Source organism: Microcebus murinus, chromosome 2 (assembly GCF_040939455.1).
Source record: "Microcebus murinus isolate Inina chromosome 2, M.murinus_Inina_mat1.0, whole genome shotgun sequence".
Lineage (NCBI taxonomy): Eukaryota > Metazoa > Chordata > Mammalia > Primates > Cheirogaleidae > Microcebus > Microcebus murinus.
The window spans coordinates 545,318-563,497 of NC_134105.1; the positions used below are offsets into that span (position 1 = coordinate 545,318).

The 18,180-nt window shown below is 60.0% G+C and overlaps 1 pseudogene; it reads right to left on the reverse strand.

Annotated features, from left to right (window-relative positions):
* Positions 1 to 775: 775 nt before the first annotated feature.
* Positions 776 to 1,161, reverse strand: LOC105885970 (small ribosomal subunit protein eS25 pseudogene; annotated as a pseudogene).
* Between the last annotated feature and the right edge of the window lie 17,019 nt (positions 1,162 to 18,180).

An 18,180-nucleotide genomic window follows, 5' to 3' on the forward strand; every position in this document is an offset into this window, starting at 1 on the left:
CCTGGCTGTGTCGGGCCTGGCTCCGGAAACCCCTCCAACTGTCTCACCCCTGTCCTGCCTACGTCCACCCCCGGCTCAGGCTGGGTGACCCGGAATGAAGACGGCACAAGTCTGCCACTGCTGAAACCGACGGAAAAATAAGACCAGCAAACCCCGACAAGGCGAGGATTGCCGCGTGTTGTGGACCCAAGTCCTGGGCTCGTGGCTGTGGATCTGCTGTCTGCCTGCGGCCCTCACGCGGCTGTGCCACATGCCAGGCGAGGGGCCTGGCCCAGGCCCTGGCTAGTGCCGAGCAGAGCCCGGCGCCGAGGTCCTGCTGGAGCAGCGGCCCTGGGGACAGCCGGGTTTCAGCAGGCCGGCAGCTGCCGGGTGCCCGGTCCGGACAGGCGCTGCCGGCTGTCAGCGCTGTTCACACTCTTGTGCTTTCTCCTGTGCACACTCGTCTTTTATTCTGTGCTCTCTTGGCTGAGGACTGCAGCGGGTTCGTTCGCAAATGCGGGAAGGGTCAGGGCAGCCTGGCTCCGGGTGGGCGGGGGACTTGTGCGTTGATGAAGGACGCTGAGTGCTGACGCCTAAGTCTGCCTGGGAACCGGGTCTCCCAGCTCTGTCATCTGGGTTCCACCTGCATGATTTCTGCCACTTCCACGTCCCCACTGTTCACGTGGTACTTATCTTTAAGCCAACACCTACCAGCTCCTACACCTTCCTTTTTTTAAAAAAATTTTTCAATGTAATAAAGTTTTATTTTTCCAAATACACAGTTGGTTTGAGCTGTTCACACATCTTCATCAGCAGCTGGGGCGTCTCCGCCCTTGGTGTTTCTGGTGTCAATTATGTGAGCTCTGTGCTTTGACACCAGCTTGGTAAGTCCTTTAGTAAGGAGCGCCTGAAGGGCTGCCCTGGCCAGGGAACCGCGAATCTCCAGGCTCTCCGAGACCACAGCTGGGGCTATAAGCTTGTAGTTGGGAACTTCCTTACAGAGTTCGTCATGTGTAGCTTTGTCAGACAAGACTAAGTTGTTGAGCTTGTCCCGAACTTTGCCTTTGGACCACTTCTTCTTTTGGGCCTTGCCCCCAGATTTGTTCACTGGGTCTTTGTCTTTCTTGGCCGACTTTCCGGCATCTTTCTTCTTCTCGTCATCCCTGGGCGGCATTGCGAAGCTTGGAGAAGCGCTGCAGCTACCACAGCCTTGTTAAGATGTCAGACGAAAAGGTCTTCTTCTTATTTTTTTTTTAATTTAGCCTTGTCCTAAGTAACGTCTGTGCAATCGCAGGATTGATGTGCTGGTTGCGTGCTGTTTCTAGGACATGCTCAAATACATCTTCAGCTTTTGAAATGAAAATGTTTAGCGGGGACCACCTAAATCTCCCTGGGTACAGCGTTAGCACATGTCCCGGACTTTGGGAAGCCATGTCAGAGGGCAGCCCCGTGACAACAGCACACAGTCAATGGGGGGCGGCAGGTGGCGGGAGGGAAGCTGGACTCTTGGGGGGGGGTCTACCTTGTAGGATGCTGCCAGCAGGGTCTGCTCCCTACACGGAACATCGGGGGATTCAGAAGACACGGTCCTGGTTCCTCCCCCCAAAGAACTCATACTTGGGTTTTGGAGGCAGACTCTTAGGAAACTGAAGTGTTGAGCATGAGATAGCTTATAGGTAAGGGCTAATTAATCTGTTGCTGTAGTTCAGAGCAGCAAGGGTGCCTGGTCAGACTAAGGTGGCTAAAAACACAGATTTCTGGGGTAAGAGTTTGAAATCCACCTCTGCCATGTACTCACTGTCTAGCCTGGGCCTCATCACCTACCTTTTCCAAGCCTTGCTTTGCAAAGCAGCTATAGGGGAGAAAAAAAAGCTTTTGCTCTACACTCTTAGGTTTGTGACTGGGGCCTGCAAATTAAACTGACAAAAGGCAGATTAACATGAGAAAAGGTTTATCATGCATGCGCATGGGAGCATCACAGACAAGAAGTGGAAACTCAAAGAGATGATTAGATCTGGAGGCTTAATCTCTCATTTTAACAAAGCGTGATAAAGCGTGGAGAGGAGTTAGACAAAGGAAAAGGGGGTTTGAGCTTCTGGGGGGAAAGTGACTAGGAAACGTGTGGTCCGTAAAAATTGCTTAGTAAGGTTTGTTATGAAGACTCAGGTCTTCTCAGGTGATTAAGACTTGTTTCTGGAGTCTTAAGGGAGAGGAGGGCACTCTTAAAAATGGAAATTTCCTTTGCAAATGTAAATCACCTTACAAAATGCAAATTAACGCCCTGTTTATGCAGAAAGGGGAAGGCAGGGAGCTCCTCCTGTGTTTGTTGTTTCTTAATTGTCTTTAGCTCAAAATAACCCTGGCGCCCATTGGCATGTCTCGGGGTGGCACATTCGGACCGAGGCCCTTCCCAGGGATTAGAACTCCCTCCCCACAGGGGATTGAGAAGACCAGGAGGATGAATGCGTGTGCCTGGGAGTTCTCAGAAATGCAGAGGCGCTCATGTCAGGGACCTGCCAGGGAGCAGCCCGGGACCGCAGAGGACAGGCACTTTGGAGGGCGCCTGACGGTGTCTCTCAGCCCTGGCTCGGCGCTGGGAGTCACAGAGTCACAGCTCGCCCCGCTGGAAGGGGCTCTTCCGATAGGGCCCCAAGCTACTCCAGGGGAGACGCTCTCTGTGACATGGGTCCACAGGACGGCATCTCTGGGTGACGCTGAGGCTTCGTTGGGCCTTCCCCTCGTCTTGAGCCTCCACCTCTGGGTCCCACAAGGCCGCTAGTCTCGTTCCAGGCTCAAGAGAAGAGTCGGCCTCAGTCACCTGGGGCCAGCTCAGAACAGGACGGGTGCCCAGGTGGAGTGGGCTGGCTCCCGGAGCACCCGAGAGGAGCAGCAGGGAGGCACAGGGCGGCTTCCACCCCCTGGCTGCGAGCTGCGTGGGGTCACGTATGCAGATGTGTCAGGTAGGCTACGGGAAGGCTGGGCACCATAGCAAATAAATCCCGACATTAGTGGCAACTTTTCGGGGGTTTGTTTACATATCCGTGTCAGGCACCACCAGAGGGTGGGGTCCTGCCCGTGGGCTCCTGCTGTCCTGTCTTCTGCCCCGGACTGGACCTTGCACCGTGTGAGTGGCCCCTGGACCGCAGACAAAGAGAAACGTCCCCTGATGTCTCGTTGGGTTTCCCACCTGCAGAGCTGGAGGCAAGGACTTCAGTGTGGGGAGATGAGTTGCGAGTAGATTCCCAGGAAGCAGGAGGGAGCATCGGCGGTGGCGGGACAGGAAGGCAGGGACAAGTGATTGTCGTCGAGCTAGTCCCTTCTGCGGGCGGCCGGATCTTAGCTCCGCTGGAGGCTTTCTGAGGCCTCGGTAGGATGCCCTCTGGAATAATCGCTCTCTGAAGGAGGCAGGGAGGTGGATTTATCACCAACCCCCTATCTTCACTCCTCAGGGCTGTCCCCGAGTGTGGGGACGCCCTGCGGCTCCCTGGTGCGCAAGAGCAGGGAGTCGAGCCAGCACAGGCGAGAAGCCGGGCCTGTGCGGTGCGGGGAGCTGTCCACCAGGGCAGTGCTGGGACCAGGCTGGCTGCGGGTGCCGCTACAGCCCGCCCGCGACGGCTCAGTCTTCAGGGTGGTGCCAGTGAGACGCTCTAAGGAAAAGCACAAGACTCAGGTGTTTGTCGAACTTTGAGGGTGACAGAGTCACTGCTGCCACTGGGCCAAGAGGCGCTAACTGACACCCAGCAGCTCTTCCCCCCCCCCACCCCCCGACGCCCACTGTCCAGGCTCCTTCCTCTGCCTGTTCAGACCAGACCAAGCGGTACGGGTGGGAAGCTCTACCTGCAGCAGGGTGGAAACCGGGCCTGGATCCGTGTCCTGACTGTGCTCTGTGCACCCGCATGTGCTGTGCTGGGGACGGGCACTGGGCTGGTTGGGGGGCGAGCAGGGGGGGCACCCGGGAATGAAGAAGCCTCACGTTAAGGGCTTCCTTGGATGGAGTCTCACCTTGCCATAGGCGCCAGTTGTGAGGGGCTTTCTTTCCTCTAGCGCGGGGGAAGGATCCTTCCCCGTGCAGCTTGGGGGGTCAGCGGACGACAATGTCCAAGGCTCTCGGGAGCATCCACTCGTGTCTCCACCGCGGACTCAGGCTCCCCGACTCTGGGCTCAGAGCGCAGGCAGGGCTGCGCGTGAGTCTCTGACAGTTCCCTGCGCTGAGACCGGATCACAGGCCCGACCTGCAGCTCCGCTGCCCGCCGGCTGCACAGCTGCCCCTGTAAATGCTGCGTGAGGCGCTCTGGCTGTGACAGCATGCCCTGAGCTGACGCTGGGCTGTGTCAGCGCTTGTCGCCCCCTTTCGCCAACTGTAAGACGGCCAGCGAAGCCCAGCAGGTGCCCACTCTCGTGACGGCCGCGGCTTCCTGGCTGCGTGTGCTGGGGACCACAGGCACTGGCACTCCCCGGACGCCTGCAGCTCAGCCGGCACGCTGTCGGCGCAGGGCTTGGTGGTCGAGATGCTGCTGCAGAGGGGCCGTTGTCATGCCTAGCACGCTAGCTTCAGTGATGTCACCTAGGTGGGATGGGCGTCACGTGGGACCCATCATGGGGTCTTTGCTGCTGTCTTGCCAGGGGCCGCCCAGTTGCAGGGCTCCAACCTGAGGCTCCCTCCCAGGCTGGTTTGGATTCTCCAGAGGAGCCTGAGACACGGTCTTGGGGTTCTGCTACTTCGTGCGGAGGGGATCCCGGGGGCAGAAGCAGGGACTGTGGGAGAGGAATAGGGCAGGGGGGAATTTCAGAGCAAGGGTTTGCTGCTGAGATGACGACGGCCGTGTTCAGCTATGCTTCGGATCTGTGGGGCCTCTGTGTGCACCGTGTGTGATGCTCTCTTTGCTGCACCCCTGCAGGGGATGGGGTTGGGCCTTTTCTCCATCCACCCCATCCCCTGTGTTCTCAGGTCGCCTCTAGGAGTGTTTTCTTCCCCTCACCTCTGGGCTGCGTCAGTGCAAGGGCAGAGCAGCCTCCATCGCTTCAAAGAACGCTCTGAGTACCCCCCAAACGGGCCTGGAGTGTGCTCCAGGTGGGGGATCGTCAGGTGGGCTAAGGTCTGGGACACCCCAGCATCTCCATACCCCACAGGCAGGTCTGGGCCCAGAATGCTTCTGAAATGCCGGAACATCCCAACCGCCTGAAACCTTGCCCACCACATAGCAGGCATTTGTTTCACAAACCCCATTTCCGTTACCTGTGGTCCTGGCGCTTGACCCCACCCCCCTAAACTCCTACGCATTTGCATTCATGGGGCACCCAGCTCCGCACCCGGGGAGCAGAGAGGGCCGCACACCAGCTGCGCATCTGTTTGTGACTTGCTTGTCAGGCCCTGTTTGTGCAGGAGAAGCGGCCAGCTGGGTGTTGTACTGCGCGTGGAGGAAACATCACATCGCCTGCTTTTGTATTTCAGTCGGGTCATGATGCTCCTGCAGAGGGAACCCCAGGGGTGTCAGGCCAGGACACGGCGATCCCCAGCTGGGGGCAAATAGCACCTGCCCCGTTTTCCTCAGTTTGGGCTCCTGGAGACTGACGTCACAGCCATTGCATCAGAAATAAAGTCCCTCCCGCGCTGTGGGACGGCTGACACAGTCACCTGGGAAGGGCGTCACTTTTTCTCCACTTCTGAAAGCCCGTCCTGGTTTTCTCTTCTGCTTGCATCGCCCTGAGTCATGGGTCTCGCCAGCCACGAGGGAGACACGATGTCCACCCTCCGTGAATGAGGGCCGGGGAGGACTTGCCCAGGGCTGCGTGTGGCCGTCTGACCTTGCTGACTGCAGAGGCCCATTGCAGAGGGACGGAGGGGCCCGGACGAGCCTGGTGTGAGGACCAAGAAGGCAGAGGGGACGTTAGCGAGCAGGGCCTGTGGGGCGACCTCGTGAGCCCCTCACCAAACGTAGGGGCGGCTGGGGTGGCTCCTGCACTTCAGAGCCCCCGGGACAGCAGTGGGGAAAAACGAGGGCCGAAAGATTCGAGGATGTGGGTGTTAATAATTCCCAAACTGTCTGAATTTCCCGAGTGCTCAGGGCCCAAGGCTATCTCTGCTGGGGGTGGGGAGGTAGTGGGAGGAGAGTGTGCTGGGACCACCCACTCGTCCAGCGGTGTGACCTTGAGCAAACGATAGTCTCTCTGAGCCGGCTTCTGCGTTTCTTGCAAGGCACGATATTTTTCATCTCAGAGCGGTTGTCGTGGGACTGATGAGGTGGCACACCTGTGTGGGGCTCATCCAAGGGCAGGGTGAATGACAGCTCTTTCCATTTTCTGGTTCGTGGGTGCAAACGGAGCCCCACGGTTCCATCTCCGGGGGAGCACTCGGGTTTGGGAGCAATTGGGAGGACGGCTGCAGGTGTCGAAGGTGCCAGGCGCTACCTCCCTCTTTGATCTGTCTGCTTAAAAATTCCACCCTTCCAGTAAGTAGCCTCACTTCAGGCTGTGCGCTTCTGCAGGATTTTCTAACCCTCCTTTAAATAAAGATCAAACGAGAGCCGGCTCTGAGCAGCCGCTGCTTCCTCGCGGCTCGGTACTCTGCAGAGGTCTGGGTGGAAAGCGCGGGTGGGCAGCTCTGAAGGACGGAGCACGCCAGACCTGGGGCCCCAAGCTGGCTGGAGAACTTGGTTGCTTGGGATCTGATCCAAGCCCTGACCTGTCTCTTCCTGAGTTTCTAGAATCATAGGTGCAAGTGCTTCTGTGTGCCGGGTTTTAGCTCATTTGCTCCTCGAAATAACGTGTAAGGCAGGTGACCGTCGCTGTCACCTCGTGTTGCAGATTGGGACGTTGAGGCACAGAGGTGACGTAACTTGCCCAAGGTCATACCAAGGGAAGTGGCAGATCTGGGGTTTGGGCCGCTTGTTTTGGGTCAGAGTACACATAGGTGACAGCTCTGCCACCCTGCCAAGGACTCAACCAAAGGTAAGTTCTCACCTCTTCTGCACGTGTAGACGAGCCCCTCTGCGCACAACGTGTCCTCCGTCCCAGCTCAGGGCTCCTGCATGCGGTGCTGTCTGGGCATCTGGGATTCCCCACATGTTCTGGGACCACACCCCCATGGGGTCTGGGGCTGGGGGAGTGATTCTGGAGCAACCCATAACACTGGACACCCAGGGGTGCCCGATCACCCCTTTCCGTTGTGCTCGAATAAGGCAGACAATACCTGCTAATTCAGTCCCGAGGTCAGCTAGAGGTTGAATGAGTTACAGCAAGGACAAAAACTCAGAGCAAGCTGAGCTTTACTGCCTGGAAGCTGCCAGGCCCCGTCGCTGCTTCTGTCCAAGGAGGGGGGGGGTGCAGGGGTGGGGGGGTCTGGCCTGGTAGGTAGCGAGCCACCGGGCAGGGGTGCAGAAGGGTGGGGAGGGGCTCTCCAGCTGAGACGGCAGCCGACGCTTGTCTTCAGAGAGGGTCTTGAGTAAAGAACTGGGTGCAGGGCGGGGCCGGAGCAGGTGCACGGTGGAGCTGGAGTGGGCAGTGGGTGGCGCTGCTTGGTCTCCTCACATGGGCAGGTGCCTTCCAGGTGTGTGAGCAGGATCACCTGGGTCCCTTCTCCCCTCAGGACCATGAGAGGAGCAGGAAGTTGGGAACGAGTGGGGAGCAAGCTGCCTCTCAACACCCCACATGTACACGCTCACATGTGCACGTGTACATATGGGACACACGTGCACACACGGGATATGCACAAGATACATGCACACACAGAACATACACAGGACACATGCACACACAGGACATATGTACACATGCACAGGGCACACATCGACCCACATGCACACATGGACGCCCCCACAGGAATGTATGCACATGCACAGAACACATATGCACACACGGGACACACATGCACATGCAAGGACCCATAGGCACACAACACAGGACCCACACATATGAGGGATACACATGGACACACGGGACCCACATGCACACACATAGGGCACAGGTGTATACACACAATCACACACATGCACACACAGTCACACGCATGCACATGCATGCATGTGCACAGACACACGCAAACACTCCCCTAGGGCAGGGGCGCTTGTACACCACTCCTCTAAGGTCTGGCGTCCTTGTCGGGAGCTGACAGACCCTGCCTGATCCGCCCTGGGCTCAGAGCCGGAGGCCTTTGGAGTGTCCCGGGCTGCTCCAGGAAGGGAGGAGACACAGCAGGGCAAGCACCAGTTATAGCTGGGGACCTGCGGCACCTGGGGAGGGGCCGCCTGGAGCGGCTGGATGCCGCTGTGCTTGGAGCCGACTGTTCGTACAGGGTAATCATCCACTCGACAAGGCGCGGAGCCCTGCCAGGCGCCGGGCACCCGTGTCTGGGACGCAACGGTTGGCAAGATAGAGGAGTCCGCCCTGCTGGAACTGGCACTACCTTGGAGGAAAACAGTAGTTTTCTTAAAAGAGTAAAACGTGCGTTTCTGTTTGCGGGCGGGTACCGTGGGGAAGGCAGGGAGAGAGGACAGCAGGACGAGGAGAGAGCTGCAGTTTAAACCCCCGGCCAGGGAGGCCTGCCCGGGAAGAAGATGGTTTTTTGAGACCTGAGGGAGGACGAGGGGGAGCCCTGCAGACTCGGGGACGCTCTGGGCAGAGTCCCAGCCCCTGTGAGGGCCCCGAGGCAGGAACCGGGCCAGGTGCAGGGAGCTGCAGGGAGGCCAGAGGGCTGGCGTGGAGTGGCGCAGGGACGCAGGAGGTGCAGCAGGGCCTGTGTGCTGCAGTGTCCTGGGGATCCGAAGACTTTGGCTCTGATGCGTGTGAGCCATGCAGCCGGCCGAGCGTTCTGAGCAGGGGGCTGTCCTGGTCTGATTTAGTGTTTGGGAGCTGGGAAGGTGGAGGCGACACTGGCCAAGGCGGGGAGTGTGTCTCAGCAGTGCCGGGGCGTTTGGGCCTGGCTGTGCACAGTGTGAGACACGCGTGGGCACCCCGTGGGGCTGCCGGGTGCTCTGCGGGAGGAGCAGGTCTGAGGCCAGGGGAGAGCGAGGCTGGAGACCCCGAGTCGGGGGGATCTGCGTTCAGGCCGAGGGGGCGAGCGCACATGGGTGAGTGTGTGCAGAGAGCAGAGACTGAGAATGAAAACTGGCCCCCACTGCGGGGGGTCGCACAAAAGCCTCCTCCCTCAGACTCCGTCCCCAGGTATCCAGGGCAGAGCTGTAGGAGGAAGGATTTTGGGGTCACAGAGCCTGGACGCTCCCTTCTAACAGGCTTGGGGGTCACTGACACGGGCGGACAAGCCGAGACCCTGCTGGAACATTCCCTGCAGACAGCTCAGCAGGGGCAGGACGGAGACAGCGTGAATGACATCCCCGCTGCAGCTCTGGCCAGGGGCCCGTGCGCGTTTACACGCCCAGCCACGGCTGAGCGGTCGACCTTCAGCGCGTGTGGCCACATGTATCTGTTAGGGGACCCTGTCTGCCCAGCTCTGTCCTTGGCTTTTGCAGTCCGGTAACTGCAAATAAGGAAAAATGGATCTTTTATCACAGCAGCGGAATCTGTCATCTCTCCCGGCGTGGACGTCCCCAAGAGCGTCTCCCTCCTGCTTCTCCAATAACATTTATCTTAACCAGCCGCTCGCGTCATTTTTCTTGATTCTCCTCCACCTGGGGCACTTTCATTACCTTCCTCCCGGAATCCAGGCTCAGATTCCAATTTCCCCTCCCCCTCCCGTCCCGGCAGAGCGGTGGGGAGAGGCGAGGGGTCTTTACCAGGAGGGACCTGAGCCCCGTCGTCGGGGGCGGCCGGGCGGCGGACACGCCGCTCTCGGGAGAGTTGGGGTCTCCCGTAGTGCGTGGGGTGCTCTTTGCTGGGCGGGGCGTGCCGAGCTCTTCTCCCGAGGTCCTTCCTGGGCAGTCCTTTCCCAGTGGCTGGGCGGGCCCCGTGCCTGTCCCAGCTGGCCGGCGCCCCCTCGGAGCTTGACACGCACCAGGGCAGTGGCCATGCCGGGGAGCTGGGCCGAGAGCCAGGAGTCCGGGCTCCGGTCCTGGATCAGGTGCAAGCTCCTGGTGTGACCTTGGGCAAGTGGCCGCCCGTCTCTGGGCCCTCAGGAGGTGACCAGGACGGGCTGGATGCATGTCCTTCCGGCCTGCGACTTGAGGAGGGGCGGGTGAGCCCCAGGTGGGCCATGGTGGGTGCCAGACTCTGGCTGAGCTCCTGCCGTGTGCACGGGGCCTGGCTGTCTGACTCGCCTGCTTCTCTCCTGCGGGAGCTGCCCCGGCCACCGTCTGGGGTGCCCAGTGGTTGCCCCATTCCTAGTGCTCAGCTCCCGGAGCTCAGTTTCTTAATCTGCAAAAACAGTTTCACCTGCTTCATGGAATTTCGGGGAGGATGCCGAGGTCTGTCTGAAAAGCCTTCCTGTGCCGCACGCGGTGAGCTCAGGGACCGGCGGGGCTCTTAGCAGGTTTAAGTGTTCCGCGGTGACCCGGCCAGGGCGCGCCTGGCATGTGCTTCTTCCGAAAGAAAAGGGCCCGGCCACGGCAGCGCACAGCCCAGGGGCTTCGGGAACACCAGAGCCTGCAGCCGGGACTCCGTCCCGGTGAGATAACAGCTCAGCAGACTTCAGGGGCCTGGGACCCGCCGTGCTCCCTGCTCTGTTGAAACCACCGACTTGGTTTCCCCATGGGGCAGCTAGTCACCGGCCAAACCCTCGCCAGTCCCGAGTACCCTGGGGTGGGGGCAGCCACAACTCCCCGCACAGGCCTTTCCTTTAGGGTCTTGCCGGTGGTTCTCAGGGGAGGGGGCGATTCTGTCCCCCACTCCCAGGAGACATCTGGCAGTGTTTGGAGACGTTTTCAGTTGTGACAGCCAGGGAAGAGAGTGTGTGTGCGTTTGCACACAGAATGTCAGCAGGGCCTCCCTCCCAGTTCATCAGCTCATGCATTGAAATCCAGCCTCCAGAGTGGACTGCATTTGTAGAGGGGACGGGGTCTTTTCAGAAGTAATTAAGTCAGCACGAGGTCACGGGCAGGCCCTAGTCCACTAGGACTCCTGTCCTCAGGAGAAGAGGTTGGGTCACAGAAGCACCTAGAGGGTGACAACGTGAGGACACAGAGAAGGTGGCGTCTGCAGGCCAGGGGAGAAGCCAGCCCCACCAGCACTTGCTCTGGGGCTCCCGCCTGCAGGACCGTGAGGGGATCAGGTCCTGGGTTGAGGCCACGCAGGCCGCGGTGCCTTGTGAGAGCAGCCCCCACAGAGCCGACGTGGCCAGGGCTGGGGTGTGGCTGCACTCGCCAGCGAGGACGTTCTGGAAAGTAAGGTGGGGCAGCTGTCGGAGTGACGTGGGAAGAAGGCAGCCCCGCAGGGCTCCTGCCCCACCTCTCGGCTTCCCTCTGCCTTCTTGGGCTCCTTATTCTTGAAATGCACATTTTAAGGTTGCTCTTGCTCTTACTGGGTTTCGATCCTGACTTCCCTCTCTGCCTCCACTCTGGGGGCACCGGACCCCGCTGCCGGGCTCCGGGGGTGGGGAGCTGTCTCGTGAGGCCTCTCCTGCAGACACGGTCCAGACCCCAGGAACTCAGACTCCCGTGGCTTCAGAGTTCAGCGAGAGGCTCCTGGGGTACTCTAGAACAGCCCAGCGGGAGAGGACACGTGGAAGAAAACTACCTGTAATTCCCCAAACAAGCGGGGGCAGCAAAAGAGGGGAATGGGTGGGGAGGAGGAAGGAGAGACCATGGAGACCACGGAGACCACGTGGACCATACAGACCACAGGGACCACACAGACTGCAGGGACCACACAGGCCACAGGGACCACACAGACTGCAGGGACCACACAGGCCACAGGGACCACACAGGCCACAAGGACCACAAAAGCCATGGGGACCACACAGACCATGGGGACCACACAGACCAAGGGGACCACACAAACCACTGGGACCACAAAGGCCACGGGGACCACACAGATCAAGGGGACCACACAGACCACGGGGACCACACAGACCACGGGGACCACACAGACCAAGGGGACCACACAAACCACGGGGACCACAAAGGCCACGGGGACCACAAAGGCCACTGGGACCACACAGACCACGGGGACCACAAAGGCCACGGGGACCACACAGACCACGGGGACCACACAGACCACGGGGACCACACAGACCACGGGGGCCACAAAGGCCACGGGGACCACACAGACCACGGGGACCACACAGACCACGGGGACCACAAAGACCACGGGGACCACACAGACCACGGGGACCACACAGACCACGGGGATCACAAAGGCCACGGGGACCACAGGGACTGCAGAGACCACAGGCACCGCAGAAAATGCTGCTGAGGTAAAATCAACTGGATCATGAAAAAAAAAAAGACTCGGACTGAGAAAATGTACGGTATTCAGTCCCATTTAAAAGAAAACAGACGGTAGAAACTGTGGCAAGAAGAGCCTCCCACGGCGTGACCATCACCAGGGGCAGTCACTGCTGGACGGTGGAATGGCGCGGGAGCTTCAGTTTTTACATCTCTGTTTTTAAAATTGTCTAAAACATTATTTTTGCAATGGGATAGATAACCTTGTCAGGTAGAGAAAGGGCTGGGCCTGTGGTGTCGGTGGCCTGTGCTGTGTCACTAGCAACCACTCGAACCTGCGGAGGCCACACAGCCTGCTGGGGCTCTGTTTCTCCATCTGGGAAATGGGAAAGTGGGGGTGCGTTTTTGCAAATCTGCAGCAAGGGCCACCGTGGAGTCCTAGCGTGCAGCCGGCACACCGCCTGCCCTCCACACCCGTTAACTGCTCTGTCATTGCCGTGTTTGGGCCAGAGCCCCCGCTCGGGAGGAAGATTTCTTGCTGCATAACTTTGCAGTGAGGCTCGGGTGGTGAATTCTTCTCTTCCTTTTTGACGAAGCGAGTCCCACCTCCTTGCTCGGAAGTGGGCTTCGGGTGAGCTTTCCACAAGAAAGAGGCGCCCCGGCCGGCCAGCGTTGGGGCCTCGGCCCCTCGGCTCCCACTGCCAGGGGAGCCGCATTTGCGTTTGGTTTTTGGGGTGGGCATGGGTCGGGGGCAGCCACCCAACAGGGCATAGTTGTGAGCCTGGGGCTGGGGGACGCCCGTGGGCCAGCGCGTGGCGTGGTCAGGGGACCGGGGCGCTGTGTGATTTGGGAACGCAGTTCTAGAGCCTTCTCAGGGGGACGGGGGAGGGAGGAAGTTTCTGCCTCTGCCTGTACCTTCCGTCCCCACTTCCGAAGCAGGGGCGGGTGGCTGCGCTCGTGTTGCCGAGCGGTTCTTACCTTTCTGCACGCGGCCGCCGGGCCTGCGCCTGCTTCCCAGTCCCGTGCGTTTGGCCTGAAGTGGCCAAGTATCCGAGCTGCCAAAAGACCTTGTAAGAACAGCCGGAAGCAGCTCTGTGAGCCTTTTTATTAAAAACAACAAAACAAAGCGAAACAATGGCACTAAAAAAAAAACACAAAAAACCACTTAAAATGATCCATTTTCCCTATAGGACCTGCACACACATCCACGCCATCCAGCGTGGCTCCCCAACCCCGAGGGCCACGGCTGGAGGCCAGTGTCCCTGCCCCATCCTCCCTCACCCCCGGCCCCTGGAGAGACCCCACTTCTACCTTCACTGTTTCCTCGGGGCTGTGCAGGGTGGCCCTGTAGAACCTGTGCTGACGACCCAAGCAAGCAGCTCCCGTAAGGACAGGGAACACTCCGGCTCTTCCATAAGGGGGGCGTCGGACACACCCGTCACCACATGCCGCCGTAACTTTAGGGCCTCAAATCACGTCAGCTCAGAGTTTTAAATCGGTTTGTGCAAAAAGGATTGAGTGTCGGTCCGAGTTGCCCTGCGGGAACGTCTCGTGACATTGCGGAGGCGCGGGGCCGAGGGACCCCAGATGAGGGAACGCGTCCCCGACCCGGGCTCGGGAGCCTGGATTATTTTCCCCGCTTTAGTGGGTGCAGAGGAGACGCCATGGGGAGGAGATGCCACAGGGCCGTGAGGCATGAGGGGTGAGGTGTCACTGAGGGGCGCCTGGTCCCGTGCTCTGGGAATTCCTTCCTGTCCCAAGACGCAGACCAGGGAGGCATCTGCTGCCCTCCGGGGGCTGGGCCGTGTGTCCTCGCTGGGCTGTGTGCCAGGGCCTGGCATCGCTGCCTGTCCCACCTCTCCCAGGGTGAGCAGCTGGCCCCTGGGCTCTCTTCCTGTCTCCCGTTGGGACTGTGGCCCTGCTGGGTCAGGGAGATGTTGGGAATCCAGCGGGATGAGGCAGGTGTCCCCATGGGTGGGGTCCAACGTGTGTTTTTGTTGGTGCCGGGCAGCTGGGCCGTGGTGAGGACGCCGGCCACTGCATGGAGTGGCGGCCTTGCTCCCCGAGGGGAACCTGGCCCACGAGTCTCACACAGAGCCCCCCACCCCGGCACAGCTGCACGGAGCTGTCCCCCAAAGGGCTGGCTGAGGACAAGCAGCGAGCCGCCGCGTGGTGTTGCGCTGGGCCGAGTCTAGGCTGGGGACCCTCTGCGGGCACTCGGCAGTTGTGTGGCTGGCCAGGTGCCTGGTGGGGCAGGGCTCACGGAGGCCATAAGTGTTGGGTAAGGGGATTGCTGGGCTAGGTGCTCCCTTTGGGTCTTAAAATAAAGCAAAACTGTTGTTTGAAAAGGAAATGCTTCCTCTTTTGACTGGCGCAGAAGCGTGTTTGCAGAGGGTGTTCTAAGTAGAGCCACATGACTCCCCGGTGCCCTGGCCCGGGTGCATCTCTGTTCCGCCCATGTATCGACTTCGCGTAAATGTCAGCAGCACAGCCAGGGGCCTGGCTGCACCTCCTGCTGCCCCGTTTCCTTGGTTTCCACTTGGAAAGGAGCCCTTTGGGAAATGGCAACTTCGCTTCCCGTTCCATAGGCGGGGAAACTGAGGCTGAGGTCTGGGTACCGCGGCCTGCTGCCCGCCGGCGGAGGAGGCTGAGCTGGGAGCCCTCCCTGTCTCCGGGGCTTCGCGCCGACCGTCGCCGCCGAGTTTGGATAACCGCTTAATATATTTTCCTCCAAAGCTGAATAAATGGGCCTTTGCAGAAATTTACTGAGGAAATAAACCACAGATGAAAAATCAAACACTTAGAAAAATCATTTAACGTTTTTATTTACACCGTACGTGGAAACACCAGCTTGGTTTGGGATTGGAGCCGTTACATAATTTATGGCCACAGAGCCGATTCCCTAACGCGACGTGCTCTCGAGTTTTGCGGGTCCCCGAGGCGCCCGATTTATATTCCGCTCTACCCCGGAGAGGATGAATGGCGGGCGGCCGCGGCGGGGAGGGAGGGTGCCCGCCCGGGAGACGGGGAAGGCAGGGAGGCTTGGAGAAGCGGGTGGCAGCAACCACATGCATGTAGGACAGCAGAAGAGTGGTTTATAATGGAAGGATTGTGATTTATTTTGACACCGATCATGTATTATTGAGCCAGAGCAAAAATAAACCTTATTAGCCAGGGAAACAGATCCCTTTCTGCACGCCCACGCTGTGCCAAGCGCAACACGGCAGCGATGATCGGGACCATGACAGCGTCTGCTCAGACGCCTCATCCGGCACTAGAGGAATCAAATCCCTTGCCCAGAGGAGATTTACAAGCACGTGGGTGCGTCTTCACAAGGCCCGTAAGCTCTCCTGGGGCCCTCGGAGCTCCCGGGGGGGCAACGTGCGCCAGGCGGGCAGCCCGCTCGCGTGTGGGCACGCGGGGCTCCTCGTCTGCTCACCGCCCTCCCGCCCCTGCTCTGCTCCACCGACTCCAGGCCGGGCACCCTACACAGCGTCGCTGGCCCCAGTCTTGGGCTGGTGGCGAGGAGGTGCTCTGTGGCCGCGGGGCGTGGCCTATGGGTGTGCGCTGCGGGTTCAGCGGGACCCGGAGACCGTCTTGCTCACCCCGCGCCCCCAGAGCAGGTCGAAGAGCGGACCTTCCAGTGCCCAGCCACCGGCCGTCTCCCGTGAGGGCCGGTGCCTGCGTTTCCCGGGGCTGCTGTCACACATGGGCACAAATTGGGGGCCCCGAAATAATAGGAATTTATTCTCGGGCCCCGAGTCTGAAGCCCGGTGTCTGCAGGCTGTGCCCCTTGGAAGCTTCGAGGGGAAGGTCCTTCCTTGTGCCTTGCAGCTCCTGGCGGCTCCCGTGTCCTTGGCTTGTGGATGCGCCGCCCCATCTCTGCCTGTGTCCCCACACGGCCTCCCTCTGTCCTCTTCTGTCTCATGAGGACACTTGCTGTTGGACTGAGGTAATCTGGGGCGATCTACCTGGAGATCCTTCACTGGGTCACCTCTGCAAAGACCCTTTCTCCAAGTAAGGTCACGTGCACGGGTTCCAGGGGGGAGGATGTCAGCGTATCTTTTTTTGGGGTTTCACCCTTCAGCCCACCTGTCAGTTTTTTTTTTTTTTTTTTTTTGAGACAGAGTCTTGCTTTGTTGTCCAGGCTAGAGTGAGTGCCGTGGCATCAGCCTAGCTCACAGCAACCTCAAACTCCTGGGCTCAAGCAATCCTCCTGCCTCAGCCTCCCGAGTAGCTGGGACTACAGGCATGCGCCACCGTGCCCGGCTGATTTTTTCTATATATATTACTTGGCCAATTAATTTCTTTCTATTTATAGTAGAGACGGGGTCTCGCTCTTGCTCAGGCTGGTTTCGAACTCCTGACCTCGAGCAATCCGCCTGCCTCGGCCTCCCAGAGTGCTAGGATTACAGGCGTGAGCCACCGTGCCTGGCCCCACCTGTCAGTCTTGAAGTCACACGGGGTCCAGGTCCCTGAGACCCCCCTCCCCCCCCCCCCCCCCGCAGGGCCCTTGCCTGCAATCCACACTCCGGGCTCCACTCCAGCTCTGCCCCTGGGGCTCCCGAGGGGGGCCAGGACTGTGCATTGGCAGAGGCTCCGGGCGGTCCCCATGCCGGGCACGAGGACCCCGACCTCCAGGATCTTGGTCTGGCCACGGTCCAGCTGTACAGGAAAAACAGTGAGCAGAAGGAGAAAGTCTTTTTTGTTTCTATTTTACGATTATTGTTTAAATCAACAAGCCTTGCTCTGTCGGGGCAGTTCCAGGTTCACGCCGACACGGAGCGACACACAGGGAGTCCCCGTGTACCCGACCCGTGCACACGTTTCCTTCTGTCTTTGAAGAAGCTTTCAGTTCAGACGCAGCCCGGAGCCTTTGGAAGACCCGCTGTCAGAGGAAACCTGCGCCAGCTGGGGAGGGCGGGTCTGTGAGGAGTCCCCGCGTCACCTGCGGGGAGGCAGGTGTCGTGTCTGGTCTGACAGGTGCGAGGGAAGCAGCTTCTCCATGGGCTGCACAGGTATTTCCGACAGGATGTGTTCCCTTCTGGAAGCGGCTCAGTCTCTTCCTCCGAGACCGCTGTCGTCCTTGAGCTCTGCTCGGCCTCCTGACGGCGGCCGGCTCAGTGCGCGAGCACGAGTGCCGTCCTGCGGCGGGCCCGGCCTCGATGTTTGGCACCCCCGTCCCCCGTCCTAGTCTGCTCGGTTGCATGGATGTGCCCACCCCCACCCCAGCCTCCCCTTTAGAGATGACTCCAGACAATGCGGTCCAGCTCAGCCTCTGCCCATAACCTCTGGGTGCCTGGTCTGTGACGGGGGGTGTGACAACAGCAGAGCCCCCTCCCCAGGTTGTGGAAGAACTGAGGAGCCCAGGCACGTGCGGCCTGGGGCGTGGGGGCGGGAACACGCTGTGCCGACATACCAGCTGGGGGTATGTCGTAAACCACAGGCATCTGTTCCTCGCAGTTGGGGAGGCCGGGAAGTCCGAGATCAAGGCGCCGGCATGTGGGGCATCCGCCAAGGGCCCTCCTGGTGCCCAGGTGACGTCTCCTCCACGTGTCCTCACGCAGTGGCAGGGGACAGGCAGCTCTCAGGGGCTTCTTTGCAAGGGCACCGACCCCATTCCCCAGGACCCCACCCTCATGGTCTCACTGCCCCGCAGAGGCCCACCTCCTGACCTGACACCTTGCAGGTGACGGTTCCAGCCTGAATTTGGAGGGACACGGATGTTCAGGCCTCAGCCCCCTCCACACCACACAACGGAGATGTGGAGCCAGGCAAGGGAGCGTCTACCCAGCACCTGCTCTGCGTGGAGGGAAGTGGGGGATGGGACAGGCACCGTGGTGCCCGGGAGGAGGTCACCACCTGGGGAGGCCGTGGCTCTGGGTGGTGTGGGCGCTGCCTGCCTCTGCCTCCCAGCCGAGCCGCTTAG